The sequence below is a fragment of the Bubalus bubalis genome, chromosome 15, assembly GCF_019923935.1.
Source record: "Bubalus bubalis isolate 160015118507 breed Murrah chromosome 15, NDDB_SH_1, whole genome shotgun sequence".
Lineage (NCBI taxonomy): Eukaryota > Metazoa > Chordata > Mammalia > Artiodactyla > Bovidae > Bubalus > Bubalus bubalis.
The window spans coordinates 13,816,360-13,834,147 of NC_059171.1; positions in this window are offsets into that span (position 1 = coordinate 13,816,360).

The following is a 17,788-nucleotide window of genomic DNA, read 5'->3' on the forward strand; positions in this document are numbered from 1 at the left end:
TTATAAGTGGTCAAAAAATAAAAGGGTCATTTTTCATAATCCAGACATGAAGGCTTTAGTTTTAATCCTGAGATGTTAGGAAATAAAATGAAAGTCTTCCTTGGAACCATGGGCTTGGTCTCTACCAGTGAAGACTGACAGTACCCTCTTGCTTTTTGTAAGTGCCTCAAGACCTCATAGCAGGCAGAACTGTTGGACATTGATTAGCCAATAATAATTTAGTAACAAACGTAGGCACACTTATTAGGAACTGTCAGAAACTAGAATAATAACCACATAAAAATCCAAACCATCCGGCCCATAATAGAGTATGTCTTTCCATAGTCTATATCTTGCTTTTGTAGTAATAAATTATTCTATCACATTCCAAGTAAAGAGTTGGAAAGGAGAGGCCAGGTGACCTTGAAATCTCTGATTTAATTTGAGATTCAGTTTCTGCAGCTTCATATTCGATCCTAATTTCCAACGTAGAGAGACATCCTTTTCTTTTCCTTCTGGCCTGACAACCACAAATGCTACCAGCTGAGTTATAGGAATGATAGATGCATTAGTCAAACCCTGTTCCTATGGGCAGGTGGGAGGGAGGAAGGAAGGATGGAGTGTAGATAATCTAGGAGAATTGTTCCCAAATCTGATTGATTACAAGGTTTTTAAAAACACAGATCTCTGAGCCTCAGTGGATGGACTGTGGGGGCCTTGGCGTGGATCCCGGTTTACCAGTCAGGTTTCACTAAGGTAACAAACCACTTCAGCATCTCAGTGGCTCACACAAACATTTGTGCTCACGTTTCATAAGGGCTGTGAGTCGGTGTGGCTATGTTGGGCATGCCTGGGCCTGATCAAGAAGCATGTGTATCCTCATTCCAGAAACCAGGCTGAAGGAGTATCCTCTAACTAGGGTGTGCCGTTCTCTTAACTGAGCGCAGAAGCTAGAGTGGGTGCCAAGCCAAACCATGCCAACACATCTAATGTTTCTATGTTGGTGTGGCATGCATCACGCTCACTTATAATTCATCGACTAAGGGCAAATCTATGGCCGCGCCCAGTGTTTTGGGGATGAAAACCAAACATCACCTCCAGGAAAGCATTGTATATATGGCAGCCTGAGGGTGGCAAGGGAGACAAATAAATGTGAACAAGCATACAGCTTACCACACCTCAGAATATACAATTTTTAAACAGCTCCTTGGGCAGTTCTGATTGGCCTCTGATCCCTGGTATTTCATGGGAAAGGCATCTCCCTTTATGCACCTGCCATGACAACTGAGCATCCATTAGTAGCCTCTTCAGCAGAGTGGTTGAGTTAAGCAACGGATTAGTGTAACCCAATCACTCACTCCATCAACAGACATGTGTACACAGCACATAAGGAAATCTGATGCTTCTGTAAGTTTTAGCAGATTTTGCAAAGCACATTTGTATCCTCTTCTCATGTAATCTCCGTAACTCCTTAAGTGGCTATAATTATTTCCATTTTGCAAGACTCAGGACGAAGCTGAGGGAGATTCAATGCCTGGTGGCAAAACACCTAGAAAGAGTGGATTTGGACTGATTTTACTCCCACGTCCAAATGTCCCAAGTTCCAGTGAGCGCCCTGGGTGCCCAGCCCTATCGTTGCCATCACTTCCCCTCCAAGATACGTTTGCATAGATATTGGGATATGTAATGTACATTTAAGTTAATTTGTTTATTTGATGCATCTACACTAAGCACTTACCACATTCCAGGCACTATTCTAGGTGCTGGGCAGGAAGCATGAACAAAACTGATGAAAATCCCTGCTTACAATATAAGAGAGATGATGTTAAACAATTAAACAGGTAAACTCACATCCAACAGCAACATTTGGAACATAAGCCAGGTGAAGACAAGTGCTGGGAGGAAAAGCAACAGGTGTCTGGCATGGTCAGAGTCAGTTATGGCTAAATTTAACAGGAAGTAAGTCCTTATTAAGAAATGAAGAAAGATTATCTTTCAGTTTTGATCCTCAGACTTCAACAGAGGGCAAAATATTTCTAGAACCTCCCCAAATCACTCCTCTGTTTTGAAATGCAAAAAATAAACTCACATTAAATTCTATGGCATAAACTATATTTCTTTTGACAGATTCACTACTGAAATTCAATTTTTATTAAAATGATCCATGTGGCCCTTCAAAAACTTAAGTGAGTAAGAATAGTAAAATTCAATAAAAAATGAACACATTTTTCTTCTTGTGAGCCTAAAAGGACATCAAATATACCTCATTGCAGCTGTATTTCAGAATAAACATCTCTTATAATGATAAGACAGATCCTCTGAAGTGTCTCGTGCTTTAGTAAACAAATTCCCATAGTCAGCAAATTTACCATTTGCTTATTTCTATCAGGACCTCTCTTTCCTTGAGAAAAACTAAGGCAATCATCGCTGTTGGATTCTCCATTCAACAAGCATAAATTGAGACCCCATCATATATTAGGCATGCATCTGTGAACTGGAGCTATAGCAGTAAAGAAAACAGACCAAATGCCTTGCCCTTTTGGAGCTTACATTCCAGCTAGATGGCGACAGACAATTAACAAACATGTTTGCTTGTTTGCTGGGGACACAAGGGATCTGAGGAAGAAGAGTCCAGACACGCAAGTGCTCTCAAGTCCTGAGGTCATCAGCAGGCAGGAAGCAGTGAGTCTTTCAGCACTTCAGCCTTGTTACCACCGACAGAGTTGTTAAGTTGCACCCAGGGCACGTCCCACGCTGGCAAGTGGGTTGAAAAGTGTTGCACCTGAAGCCTCTGGCCCCTGCTTGGATCATCTGTCGGGCAGTATTTCTGTCCAGCTCTCAAATATAGTGATAGGCATGGGATGTGATCAATTGTTGCAGAATAATTGGTTTGAAGAGGCATCATGGGGCCACAGCTGGAAACGAGCACATTCAGAGTGACAGGATCTTGGCAGTCACAGAGGCTGAGGCTTGGAGTCTTGCTTTTCAACCAAACAAAGTGGGATAGCTGGGCATTCATTAGGAAGAAGCGCCTTCTTCACACCATGACTCTCACATCGCATCACTCTCTCCCCCTGGGACTGAAGAGGGCAGCTTCAAGGTTCCAGGTCATCAGTGTATCAAAAGTGAGGTTGGGCCGCTGTCACTACAGAAGTAGAATTTATTTTAAGAGTCTGAAAATGTATCTTAAGATATTAATAATTTGAAGGTTCACTTTATTATGAGTAGCTTCAATCATTCAATAAAGAACACATACACAGAAGAAAATTCCGATAGGCACCGTGTGTTAAAAATCAACAAACTTTTACCAAGAACCTATTCTGTAACTTATACACCTGAAGTCTAGCCATTAACTCAGTGGGAGAAACAGTAGATGTTGGGGAATTGTCTCAGCAGCTGGTAATTTTGTTTTGCAGAAATTTTTGCATCTCTGTGATATTCTGTCGATGCAATTGTTAAAGACCTGCTTTGTGCCATTCACCTTGCTGAGAGCTCTGCATACATCCTCTTCAGGCCTCTCCAGCTTTAGGAGTTAGTGCTGTCTTCATCCATTTGACATCTAGGAAGCTGAGAATCAGAGAACTGACATAACTTGTCCAAGATCAAACCTGAGATCCAATCCCAGGTTTGTCTGGCTCCCAAACTGTGTTCTTTTCACTATGTCAAACTGACCAAAGTCCTGTTTTTCTTGCTGTGGCAGAGATCAATGACTGAGCAATACTTCTCTAGCCAGTTCTTCATTAAAGACCTAAGGTTCCTGGCAATCCCTTGAAGGTAGAATTTCAGGGCAACCTCAATTTCTTCATCATATACTATACAATATTTTTCTTTTTAAAATAAGGGGCATAGAGTACTTTAAGAGAGAAGGCAATGGCACCCCACTCCAGTACTCTTGCCTGGAAAATCCCACGGACGGAGGAGCCTAGTAGGCTGCAATCCATGGGGTCGCGAAGAGTCAGATACGACTGAGTGACTTCACTTTCACTTTTCACTTTCATGCATTGGAGAAGGAAATGGCAACCCACTCCAGTGTTCTTCTCTGGAGAATCCCAGGGACAGGGGAGCCTGGTGGGCTGCCGTCTATGGGGTCGAACAGAGTTGGACACAACTGAAGTGACTTAGCACCAGCAGCAGCAACAGTACTTTAAGAAGACACAGTAAGTCTACAAGCAATAAATGCTGGAGAGGGTGTGGAGAAAAGGGAATCCTCTTACACTGTTGGTGGGTATGCAAACTAGTACAGCCACTATGGAGAACAGTGTGGAGATTCCTTAAAAAACTGGAAATAGAACTGCCTTATGATCCAGCAATCCCACTGCTGGGCATACACACTGAGGAAACCAAATGGAAAGAGACACGTATACCCCAGTGTTTATCACAGCACTGTTTATAATAGCCAGGACATGGAAGCAACCTAGATGTCCATCAGCAGATGAATGGATAAGAAAGCTGTGGTACATATACATAATGGAGTATTACTCAGCCATTAAAAAGAATACATTTGAATCAGTTCTAATGAGGTGGATGAAACTGGAGCCTATTATACAGAGTGAAGTAAGCCAGAAAGAAAAACACCAATACAGTATAATAACGCATACATATGGAGTTTAGAAAGATGGTAACAATAACCCTGTATACGAGACAGCAAAAGAGACACTGATGTATAGAACAGTCTTTTGGACTCTGTGGGAGAGGGAGAGGGTGGGATGATTTGGGAGAATGGCATTGAAATATGTATAATATCATATATGAAACGAGTCGCCAGTCGAGGTTCGATGCACGATACTGGATGCTTGGGGCTGGTGCACTGGGATGACCCAGAGGGATGGTATGGGGAGGGATGAGGGAGGAGGGTTCAGGATGGGGAACACACATGTATACCTGTGGCAGATTCATTTTGATATATGGCAAAACCAATACAATATTGTAAAGTTAAATAAAATAAAATTAAAAAAAAAAAGAAGACATGGTACATATATACAATGCAATATTATTCAGCCATAGAAAAGAATGAAGTTAGGTCATTTGTAGAGACATGGATTAACCTAGAGAATGTCATTCACACTGGAGTAAGTCAGAAAGAGAAAAACAAATATCATATATTAATATGATATATATATATATATAATCTAGAAAAATGGTACACATGAACCTATTTGCAGGGCAGGAATAGAGACACAGAAGCAGAGAATGGATGCGTGGACACAGCAAGGGGAGAGACATGGGTTGAATTGGAGATTGGGATTGACATGTATACTCTACCATGTGTGAGATACATGGCTAGTAGGAATTGGCTATAAAGCACAAGGAGCTCTGCTCGGTGCTCTGTGGTGACCTAGAGGGGTGGGAGGGAGGTCCACGAGGGAGGGAATATATGCGTGTACATAGCTGATTCACTTCTCTGGATGGCAGAAACTAACACAACATTGTAAAGCGTGTGTGTGTGTGTGTGTGTGTGTTAGTCGCTCAGTCGTATCTGATTCTTTGTGACCCCATGGACTGTACCCCACCAGGCTCCTCTTGTCCATGGGATTCTCCAGGCAAGAATAATGGAGTGGGTTCCCATTTCCTTCTCCAGGGGATCCTCCCAAGCCAAGGATTAAACCCAGGTCTTGGCAGGCAGATTCTTTACTGTTTGAGCCAGCAGTGAGCCCCAGTAAATTTTTAAATCACTTTTGTCATAAGAAGAACATATTTCAGAGTTACGTAAGAAGGCTCAAGGCCCTGAAGTTTACTCAGTTTCTCTGCCGTCCTTTGCCCCTTTGCTGATGTGATCTGGTCACGGAAAGCCCATGTGCTGCTGTGCCAGGACAGAAGTAGTAAGGAGCCAGGGGCCTAAAGAAGACTTGAATTGCAAATGTGAAAGTATGTTCCATGTCTTCAGAGGACTATTGCTGAAATGGACCACACTGAGAATCATGGGGGCTTCTCTACTACAAAGTTTTAGAAGAAAGGAGAAGCATTTATACTGGTAACTTGGAAATTTTGCAAGGGCTGGTCCAAGTGATGTTTTCTATTTTTTTAGAATAATTTTATTTTCTTTTTCAGGTCACCAAATGATATTTTATCTGTAAAAAGGAGACCCTATTCCACCCCTAGAATTGTGGTGAGGATTAAATTAAATAAGACAGATATGAAGAATAAATACTATAGGGCCTGACATATAGCTAGTTAGTTAGTTCAGTCACTGAGTCATGTCTGACTCTTTGCGACCCCATGAATCGCAGTATGCCAGGCCTCCCTGTCCATCACCAACTCCCGGAGTTCACCCAGACTCACGTCCATCAAGTCAGTGATGCCATCCAGCCATCTCATTCTCTGTCATCCCCTTCTCCTCCTGCCCCCAATCCCTCCCAGCATCAGAGTCTTTCCCAATGAGTCAACTCGTTGCATGAGGTGGCCAAAGTACTGGAGTTTCAGCTTTAGCATCATTCCTTCCAAAGAACACCCAGGACTGATCTCCTTTAGAATGGACTGGTTGGATCTCCTTGCAGTCCAAGGGACTCTTAAGAGTCTTCTCCAACACCACAGTTCAAAAGCATCAATTCTTCGGCACTCAGCCTTCTTCACAGTCCAACTCTCACATCCATACATGACCACAGGAAAAACCATAGCCTTGACTAGACAGACCTTTGTTGGCAAAGTGATGTCTCTGCTTTTGAATATGCTATCTAGGTTGGTCATAACTTTCCTTCCAAGGAGCAAGTTTCTTTTAAACTTCATGGCTGCAGTCACCATCTGCAGTGATTTCAGAGCCCAAAAAAGTAAAGTCTGACACTGTTTCCACTGTTTCCCCATCTATTTCCCATGAAGTGATGGGACTGGATGCCATGATCTTCGTTTTCTGAATGTTGAGCTTTAAGCCAACTTTTTCACTCTCCACTTTCACTTTCATCAAGAGGCTTTTGAGTTCCTCTTCACTTTCTGCCAGAAGGGTGGTGTCATCTGCATATCTGAGGTGATTGATATTTCTCCTGGCAATCTTGATTCCAGCTTGTGTTTCTTCCAGTCCAGCCTTTCTCATGATGTACTCTGCATAGAAGTTAAATACGCAGGGTGACAATATACAGCCTTGACGAACTCCTTTTCCTATTTGGAACCAGTCTGTTGTTCCATGTCCAGTTCTAACTGTTGCTTCCTGACCTGCATACAAATTTCTCAAGAGGCAGATCAGGTGGTCTGGTATTCCCATCTCTTTCAGAATTTTCCACAGTTTATTGTGATCCACACACTCAAAGGCTTTGGTATAGTCAATAAAGCAGAAATAGATGTTTTTCTGGAACTCTCTTGCTTTTTCCATGATCCAGCAGATGTTGGCAATTTGATCTCTGGTTCCTCTGCCTTTTCTAAAACCAGCTTGAACATCAGGAAGTTCACAGTTCACGTAATGCTGAAGCCTGGCTTGGATAATTTTGAGCATTACTTTACTCGCATGTAAGATGAGTGCAATTGTGTGGTAGTTTAAGCATTCTTTGGCATTGCCTTTCTTTGGGATTGGAATGAAAACTGACCTTTTCCAGTCCTGTGGCCACTGCTGAGTTTTCCAAATTTGCTGGCATATTGAGTGCAGCACTTTCACAGCATCATCTTTCAGGAGTTGAAATAGCTCAACTGGAACTCCATCACCTCCACTAGCTTTGTTCATAGTGATGCTTTCTAAGGCCCACTTGACTTCACATTCCAGGATGTCTGGCTCTAGGTCAGTGATCACACCATCGTGATTATCTGGGTCATGAAGATCTTTTTTGTAGAGTTCTTCTGTGTATTCTTGCCACCTCTTCTTAATATCTCTGCTTCTGTTAGGTCCATACCATTTCTGTCCTTTATCGAGCCCATCTTTGCATGAAATGTTCCCTTGGTATCTCTAATTTTCTTGAGGAGATCTCTAGTCTTTCCCATTCTGTTGTTCTCCTCTATTTCTTTACATTGATTGCTGAAGAAGGCTTTCTTATCTCTTCTTGCTATTCTTTGGAACTCTGCATTCAGATGCTTATATCTTTCCTTTTCTCCTTTGCTTTTGGCTTCTCTTCTTTTCACAGCTATTTGTAAGGCCTCCCCAGACAGCCATTTTGCTTCTTTGCATTTCTTTTCCATGGGGATGGTCTTGATCCCTGTCTCCTGAGCAATGTCACGAACCTCATTCCATAGTTCATCAGGCACTCTATCTATCAGATCTAGTCCCTTAAATCTATTTTTCACTTCCACTGTATAATCATAAGGGATTTGATTTAGGTCATACCTGAATGGTCTAGTGGTTTTCCCTACTTTCTTCAATTTAAGTCTGAATTTGGCAATAAGGAGTTCATGATCTGAGCCACAGTCAGCTCCTCATCTTGTTTTTGCTGACTGTATAGAGCTTCTCCATCTTTGGCTGCAAAGAGTATAATCAATCTGATTTCGGTGTTGACCATCTGGTGATGTCCATGTATAGAGTCTTCTCTTGTGTTGTTGAAAGTGGGTGCTTGTTATGACCAGTGTATTTTCTTGGCAAAACTCTATTAGTGTTTGCCCTGCTTCATTCCGTATTCCAAGGCCAAATTTGCCTGTTACTCCAGGTGTTTCTTGACTTCCTACTTTTGCATTCCAGTCCCCTATAATGAAAAGGACATCTTTTTGGGTGTTAGTTCTAAAAGGTCTTGTAGGTCTTCATAGAACCGTTCAACTTCAGCTTCTTCAGCGTTACTGGTTGGGGCATAGGCTTGGATTACTGTGATATTGAATGGTTTGCCTTGGAAATGAACAGGGATCATTCTGTCATTTTTGAGATTGCATCCAAGTACTGCATTTCGGACTCTTTTGTTGACCATGATGGCTACTCCATTTCTTCTGAGGGATTCCTGCCCACAGTAGTAGATATAATGGTCATCTGAGTTAAATTATAATAGATTATGAAGTCCAAATAGTCATGTCTAAGGAGAGAGCTCAGTTTAATGCAAGGCTTTCCATCCTCACACCCTTATATGACTCAAAATTGCATCAAACTGAGTTTGACTTTAAACAATATTTGTGAGTTAAAAGTTCACACAAATAAAAAGAGGCCAGAGAGGTAAGGAACAGGATCTCTTTGTCTCCATCAGGCAGATGGGCCCTGAAATTGCTTGGTTTCAATTTCTTCTCCAGCTTTCCAAGACTTTGTCACTTACTAAACACTCAGAAGTTTCACCAAAGCAGGATCATTTTGTGTGAGGAAACCCTTAAGCAAAGCAGCTCAGATTTCCATACAGAGACCCCACTATTAGTCAAAACAACACTTTGGATCATTCCAATTAATTATTTACTTAAAGTTCCACATCTTCTTTCTATGACTATAGATAGTCTCTGGGGAGCGTGACTTGCTTTTTCCTTATGGCCGTTATTATATTAGGTTACTCAAGTTAACGTACTGCGTCAGGAATGTTCCACTTGCTAAACTTTTTGAGGGTTTCTTCATTCACGTATTCATCAGCAAAATGTCCTCTAAAGAGCTTTTCTCATTCCTTTCTCTATTTCTCCCTGGGCTGCAAAATGGAAATAAGTGCTCAGTTAGTGATACCATCATAACGTTCTTTGGAGGCATCTATGAGGAGGGCATGGCAACCACTCCAGTATTCTTGCCTGGAGAATCCCCATGGACAGATGAGCCTGGTGGGCTATAGTCCATGGGGTTGCAAAGAGTCAGATACGACTGAGCAATTAAGCACAGCACAGCACACATAACTATCAGAGAGGTGCTTCCTGAGGGTTTGTGTAGTTCAACCTCACTCCTTCTAAACATCCAAAAAGCTCACAGAAACACCATTCTGATTCAGCTTGCCCATCTGTGTGCATTTCCTCTCTTGAGAGGAAAGGAAAAGCTCAAGAGATAAGAGAAAAGAGGATGGGAGAGGGGGTTAAGAAGGGGTAGAGAAGGCTCAGGGGCAAGAAAGGAAGCAATGGAGATGAGATAGCCCAGCAACATCTGCGTCCCAAGACCCTGGAAACCCTCCTGGCGTGATGTCGAATGGAATTGCTTCTCACTTTAGCATCTCACCTCCTAAGTCCCATGACAAAGCTGCTAAGGATCAAAACTGTCTGTGAGTGGGAGGGTTCCCTGATTAGTTTCTTTATTTCTCATCTGACGTTTTTCATGAGCCCTCCACCTGCCTTAAGTAGCAAGAAAACAACTCCGTTTAGTCCAGTTTAGTCTTCAGGTTAGTTCTGCCCAACCATTTACACAGAATCTTTAGATTCACTTGTTTTTCTCCTCACTTCGTCTGGAGTATCGTCTCCCTCTCCTGCTCCTCTCTCTGGCTCCTGCAGCCCATGACGCTGGGGGAGGGGAACCCCTGGATTTGCACTTGTGCCTGGGTGTGAGGTGCCTGGTGTCTGCTGAGGAATGCTTGGCACCACCCCATGGCTGGTGTCCACAGCTGGCACCCACAGCTGACATCTGTGGCTGGAGTACTTTTGGTCTATTTCTGCTTGGCTTGCTCAGAGCCTGGGGCCCCTCCCTGCAGACTTAAGCCCCACTGCCTACCCCACTCCTGCTAATGAAGACGCTTTGAGTCTCTGCCGGGTCCTAGCTGTCAACAATGCTGTCCTGCTGCGGCAGGCTCATCTCAGTCACCCCAGCAACCTAGGTCAGATCTGTGGGTTCACAAAGGAGCATCCAGGCCAGATGAAAACAGGAAAAGCTCAGACCCACACGCCAGTCACTTTATTCACCTGCATATCCCACCCACAAATACTCTGAATTTGTAGCACTCTCCATAGAGTTTCAGGATCAGTTGTCTCCACCCAAAACAAAAGGTAGGTCAAAAGTCCTGGTGCTCTCACAGCACTCTCAGCCTATCCACTAGCCCTCCTCACTGCACGAGGCTCTGATGACCCAGAAAGGAAACATCCAGATATTCTTCCTGATTTCCCTGAACTCATTGCTCCATCATCTTCTCTTTATTAGCCCTTGGCCTTGGAGGAGTGAAGTTTTCTTTGGCGTCTCCTTCTTCTCTACACTACGTAAAACTGTATAATGTGTTTCATCAGGACTAGTTTGATATGTTAAATGGACACCAGAGTCATTTAGAAAATTCTAGTTTCATAATGCCTGCCTTCAAGGCTATTGGGTCTTGCTGCAAATCTTCGAACATCAACATTGCCATGACAATTTTCCATTTATTTTTACTTTGTGAAAACCTTACTTTATATTGACTAGAACACTGATCATAAATACTTAAGATAGAAGAGAAAGAGTATTAATATCACTCAAAATATTTTACTCATTTTGAGGGAGCAAAGATGTTCCTCTCAGGCTTCTTGCTCCATGGATTGGTCCTCAGAATGGCTATTGCCTCTGACTGGTGTTGAAGTTATCAGGGTAGCAGCCTCCATTCCATCTCCTAGGAATTGTCTGTCCCTGACAGTCATTGTCCATCCAGGCTGTAGACCATGGAACCATTTTCTATGGGGATGTCACTGAGATATTGTGGCTGAAAATGAAATCTCTTGGATCTTCTATTCATTCGTCAAACATTTATTAAGCATTTCCTATTGGTATATACTGATCCAAATGCTCTTAGACACAGAAGTAAGAATAAGGAACAAAATAAATCTGCCAGAAAACCTTGTCATTAAGAGTTTGTGCCTCTCTCCAAAAGTGATAAAATGAGTTTGATTGTAGATGTCAACCTACAATTTTAGATGTCCATGTCAACCCTACTCTACTCAACTCTATGAAGACCAAGAGAGATTTAAACCTCATTCATTCTTTCATCCATTCCTTTAACAAACACTGATTACTGTTATATCGCAGGCACTTTGCTAGGTTCTGGGGAAGCTAAGATCATTAAGATATATTATCTTCTGCAAAGCATTCTAGATCATTCAGAAATATAGACATTTCCATGGCACAAGGGTAAAGCAGTGTTACAGCTGTTCCCATCCCCCACATCAGTGAACTCTGCACTGCTGCTGCTGCTAAGTCATTTTAGTCGTGTCCGACTCTGTGTGACCCCACGGATGGCAGCCCACCAGGATGCCCTGTCCCTGGGATTCTCCAGGCAAGAACACTGGAGTGGGTTGCCATTTCCTTCTCCCCATGCATGCAAGTGAAAAGTGAAAGTGAAGGCGCTCAGTCGTATCCGACCCTCAGCGACCCCATGGACTGCAGCCTTCCAGGCTCCTCCATCCATGGGATTCTCCAGGCAAGAGTACTGGAGTGGGGTGCCATTGCCTTCTCCGAACTCTGCACAGTGTTTATTAAACCAGCTGCAGTGAGTGCCAGAAAAGGCTTGGTCAAGTAGGTCTTTGGTTGAAGGAGAAGGTGATTGGGAAGGAGACATGAAGAAGGTAATGGCTTGATTGAGACTTCAAATATCTGGTTGGTTTGTTTGCCTATTTGTTTACTTATAATCAAGGAAAGGTTTCTAAGCAGAAGGGTAAGACCAGAAGGTGATCGGCAGCATGAAGGTTCCAGGTAGCTGCAAGCAGATGGAATGAGTATGGAAGGAACAAGTGGAACAGAAGAAGATCAAGCCTGGTTCCTTGGGCAGATGCCAACCTGTGGGAGGTGGTGCTGTTTGCTTGTTCTTTTCACACCATACCCCATCAGCTCCTAAAGCCAATTGTTATGAATGTTTCAAAAGAAGGACAAGGACCAGAGACAAGGGAGAGCTGATAGTCCCAAAATAGACAATCATTAACTACACTAAAGTCTTTGACTGTGGGGATCACAACAAACTGCTGTGGGAAATTCTTAAAGAGATAGGAATAACACCGAATGCTGTCAACAGCCTGAGTCGGCATGAGGAGGTGAGGTCCCTGGCCAAGGTCATGTGCTGGAAGTGATGACTTAGGGTCCATTTCAGGTATCCTTACCCCAGAGCAAGCAGCACTTCCACCACTACCTTCAACCAGCATGTGACACGTGAGTTTCAGACAGAGGTCAGTGGTTCTGCGGAGTCCCTATCAGATTTCAGGTAAATAAGTGAAAGAAGAATGAAAAAAAATGTAGATTCCCTCTGAAATAATTTTGGTTTATAATGAGTGGAATCTAACCGGATGCCAAGTTCCAGCTTCATATTTTTTATTTTGTGAGGTCCCTGTTCTCTTTGAGCTCAATTTGCTCAAATGAAATGCCATACATGGAAGAAGGGTTTGAGGAGTGCAGGGGAATGACAATTTAGTTCCATATGCCTGGGGAACAAAGTAAAGTAACCACGGAAAGATGTGGACCTCTGTCTTGGGTGGGCCACCTTCACCTGCCTCCCTCTCACTGTGGCCATCGTGGTGAGCTGAGAAAAGCCAGAAGCTGTTTATGGAGCTAATTTTTGTAGAACTCAGACATGTTTAAAGGTCAGTTTACTGTGTTGCCTACATGTGACTCACTTCTGTACAGAGGCAGCAGGAACAACTTGATCCCTACCCTCTTTGACCTCATTATTCAAAACAGATACGAATAGTACGGTATCACCAACAACAGAATTAAAGTTCAACAGTCTCTGATCTTAGGCATTTTACCTACATGTGCCCACCAGTATCTCTGTCTGTATGCTGGAAGTATATGAGATCAACCTTGGCATGCTTTGAGAAATCAAAGATTCTAGATCAATAAGAGTCAAATTTCTAAGAGCATTAAGAAATCAGATCTACTTGAACCTCAGCGTTCCATTTACAAATCGCTTATAACCCCTAAGTCTCTCATTCCTCATCTGTAATGTGGATGTGGTAAGCGTGTCCACTTCATAGGGGTGTTGTCAAGTTCAAATGTATTAAAAATATATACTAAGCTAACATATAAAAAAGCCTGAGCCTGTCTGTATTAGAATTAAGGGATGAATAATATTCACCTTTTGGATTAAATAAGTCATCTTTATTCTCCTTATCAGCAAAGATGTTTTATTTAAGTAGGAAGCAATAAGGAAATTTTGCAAGTCAGATTATTAGAATACATTAAACAGGACACTTGGCATTAATAAAACAAGCACACATAAATATTTGAAAACAAATCAAAACACTTTTATTGGCATTTGAAATGGTCATCATTTTAAGAAAAAAAAAATCCCTTAGTTGGATCCTCCAAAGGAAATTTAAAACTGAGTATAATGGGCAATGACTTTGATGTGTAACAGAGGAATGCTGCACAGGGACAGGCAGTGAAGGAGGGGATGTCAAGAGCTGAAAGGACTGAAGTGCACAGGATGTAGAAGAAAGTACGTGAGCTGGTTGCAAGGCTTTGATTTGGGTTTGGTTACCAGCCAGCCCTGAACTTGTACCAAGTACCTTCGTTTTCAAGTTAAAAGTCATTTACTGGAAATCTATTGTATATGCCCCAAAAATGTCCCCCCAAGAGTTCATATGAAATTTGCACACAAGTAATTCAACCCTAAGGGATGTTGTAATAAATCCTTTGATGGAGACACAGCCAGATACTCTTGGAGAACAGTGCAGAGCACAACCCTATGCTTGGAGTAGGGTTGGGTCCTAACAGAAAAGACCAAACAAGTCTGTGGCCTCCAAGGGCTTAGAGTGTGGCTAAAGAGAGAAGAAAACAGTTATAAAATGTTCAATAACTTAAAGGTAGGTTCTAACTAAAAAAGGTCCAAAGCACAGAGAAACTTATATTTCCTGGTCTTGGGTAAATATAATTTCATTGTTGTTTGGTCCTAAGTCATGTCTGACTCTTTGTAACCCCATAGACTGCAGCATGCCAGGCTTCCCTGTCCTTCACCATCTCCTGGAGTTTACTCAAACTCATGTCCATCGAGTCAGTGATGCCATCCAATCATCTCATCCTCTGCCATCCCCTTCTTCTGTCTTCAATATTTCTCAATATCAGCATCTTTTCCACCTGGTATGAAGTCAGCTCTTCACACCAGGTGGCAAAAGTATTGGAGCTTCAGCTCCAGCATCAGTCCTTCTAGTGAATATTCAGGACTGATTTCCTTTAGGATTGACTGGTTTGATCTCCTTGCTGTCCAAGGGACTCTCAAGAGTCTTTTCCAACACCACAGTTCAAAGGCATCAGTTCTTTGGCACTCAGCCTTTTTATTGTCCAGCTCTCACAGCTGTACCTGACTACTGGAAAAACCATCAGTTCAGTTCAGTTCAGTTCAGTCTCTCAGTCATGTCCGACTCTTTGCAACCCCATGAATTGTAGCATGCCAGGCCTCCCTGTCCATCACCAACTCCTGGAGTTCACTCAAACTCACACCCATTGAGTTGATGATGCCATCCAGCCATCTCATCCTCTGTCGTCCCCTTCTCCTCCTGCCCCCAATCCCTCCAAGCATCAGAGTCTTTTCCAATGAGTCAACTCTTCACATGAGGTGGCCAAAGTACTGGAGTTTCAGCTTTAGCATCATTCCTTCCAAAGAACACCCAGGACTGATCTCCTTTAGAATGGACTGGTTGGATCGCCTTGCAGTCCAAGGGACTCTCAAGAGTCTTCTCCAACACCACAGTTCAAAGGCATCAATTCTTCGGCACTCAGCTTTCTTCACAGTCCAACTCTCACATCCATACATGACTACTGGAGAAACCATAGCCTTGATTAGATGGACCTTTGTTGGCAAAGTAATGTCTCTGCTTTTGAATATGCTGTCTAGGTTGGTCATAACTTTCCTTCCAAGAAGTAAGCGTCTTTTAATTTCATGGCTGCGGTCACCATCTGCAGTGATTTTGGAGCCCCCCAAAATAAAGTCTGACACTGTTTCCCCGTCTATTTCCCATGAAGTGATGGGACCAGATGCCATAATCTTTGTTTTCTGAATGTTGAGCTTTAAGCCATAGCTTTGACTAATGGACCTTTGTAGACAAGGTAATGTCTCTGCTTTTAATATGCTGTCTAGGTTTGTCATTGCTTTCCTTCCAAGAAGCAAGCATCTTCTAATTTCATGGTTGCAGTCAAACATTTATTGCCATGCCTTTCTATTATACACCTATTTTTTTAAAAAAGTCAGATCAGGACAGAGCTAGCCCACATATAGAGGTGATTGGTCTCTGCACAAAAGAAACTGCTGTGTGCTGGCTGCATGCATGGGCGCCCGGGTGTGACTGTCTGCATGCAAACCTGATGCTCCTACTCACTAGTTCTGTGACTTTGAGCCAGTCACTTAATCTTCCTGGGCCTCAGTTTCATCTTCAGTAAGATAAGCCTAGTCATGGAACCTGGAAGATTAAATCAATCAATGTATTTAAAGCTTTGGGTAATACCTGGTACATAGCAAGTGTTCGATACGTGTAAGAATAATATTATGACTACACCACAATTAAAACCATGAGAAGGCTCATCATTTGTTTTTCTTTTGCTTTCTTTACACTCACCCTCACAAAACATTAATAATTTTTATGCTATTGTAGAACCAATGGAACTGTAGTGTACTTAGAATACTGCCTCCACTGGTCCTCTATTTAATCTGACAGTCTCTGATTGGTCTTTCAGGAGTCTTCCAAGACTCTTTCCAAACCAGGTTGAGCGGCTCTTCTGTAGGTTCCTATGGCCCCATATACTTAGTCTCGCCAGCAATGTGGTTTTTGGAATGTGATTTTTGGTTCATTTGTCTGTCTCTGTCTCACTCACTCCTGCACCAGGAGGGGCAATTCCCTGAAGGAAAAAAACTGCATCTTGTTTTCCATTGTATCTCCAGAAGCTAACATGGTGCCTGACATTGAGTGTATATGTTAACTGGGAGGAAAAGAAAAAATAAGATGGGGGGCGGGGAGGAAGGAAAAAGGGAGGGAGGGAGGGACGGGGGAGGAAAGAAAGAGGCAGAAGGCAGAAAAGGTGTACAGAGGTGCTCTGGCCCTGGCAATGTGACATGTATCTGAGTCTGCACACCTTCTTTCCTCTGCCTCTCCTGTCCCTCCAGTCCTATAAAGTGAAGGGAAGTTTGAGCCATGAGAATGTTTTACTTACCCCAAATCACCACTGGAGAAATCCATTGCATTACTGAACACTTGTAATGGGTTGGCTCCACTTCAGAATATAGGGTTTTGCTGCCCCTGCCAAACAGGCTTATCCACGAGAAGCTTAGATGGTGCCTTCGCCCACACCTGTCTGGCTCAGGAAGCTTGTTGGTCTGTCAAGGGGAGAGCTGGGCATTGAGAAAGGCTGATGGGCTTTGACGAGAAAGAGAACCGGGCACACAAGTCTCATTTATAATCCATTCCAGCTGCTCCTCTGCTGGGGGAAACTGGCATTCTGTTTTGTTGGCCCCTTTTCCATCAGGACAGCTGTGAAACCCTACTCAGTGAAGTAATCGCAATAACAACCACCACTTTGCATGTTGATGCCTTTCTTCCAAGGAACTCAAAGTTCTTTGGAGACATAACCTCATTAATCCATCCTGCCTGAAGTGGTGGCTGATGGGGAGGGGTAGGAACTCTTACTCATGCTTCCAGGGCTGGGGGATTTGGAGGGGGGAAGAGTGGAAAAGGACGAGAAAGAAATTTTAGAGCTAGGAAAGATAAGCAATGGTATTTTCCCCCTGAACCCCACTCTGGCACAAAGATAACATTGCCTAGGACAATACTCAGTTAAACGTCTGAGATTTAAAAAAACAATACCAACAAAATACTCTGAATGTTCACCATCCCCTCAAAGGAAGAGAACTCTAAGTGAGAAGTTAAGAAACCTGATTTCTAGCCCTGATATTGACACTAAATAGCTGTGTGAGCTTGAGCTAGCCCCATCCTTGGAGTAGTAACTTCATATTAGAGCACGTGACCCAGTGGTAATGCTGGAAGAGCCAAGAGACAGGAGACCGATGCCTGCCTTTACAGCAGCATGACTTTAGGTGTGTTCCTAGCTCCCAAGGCTCACTTTTCTTATCTGTGAAATAAAAAAATTAGACTG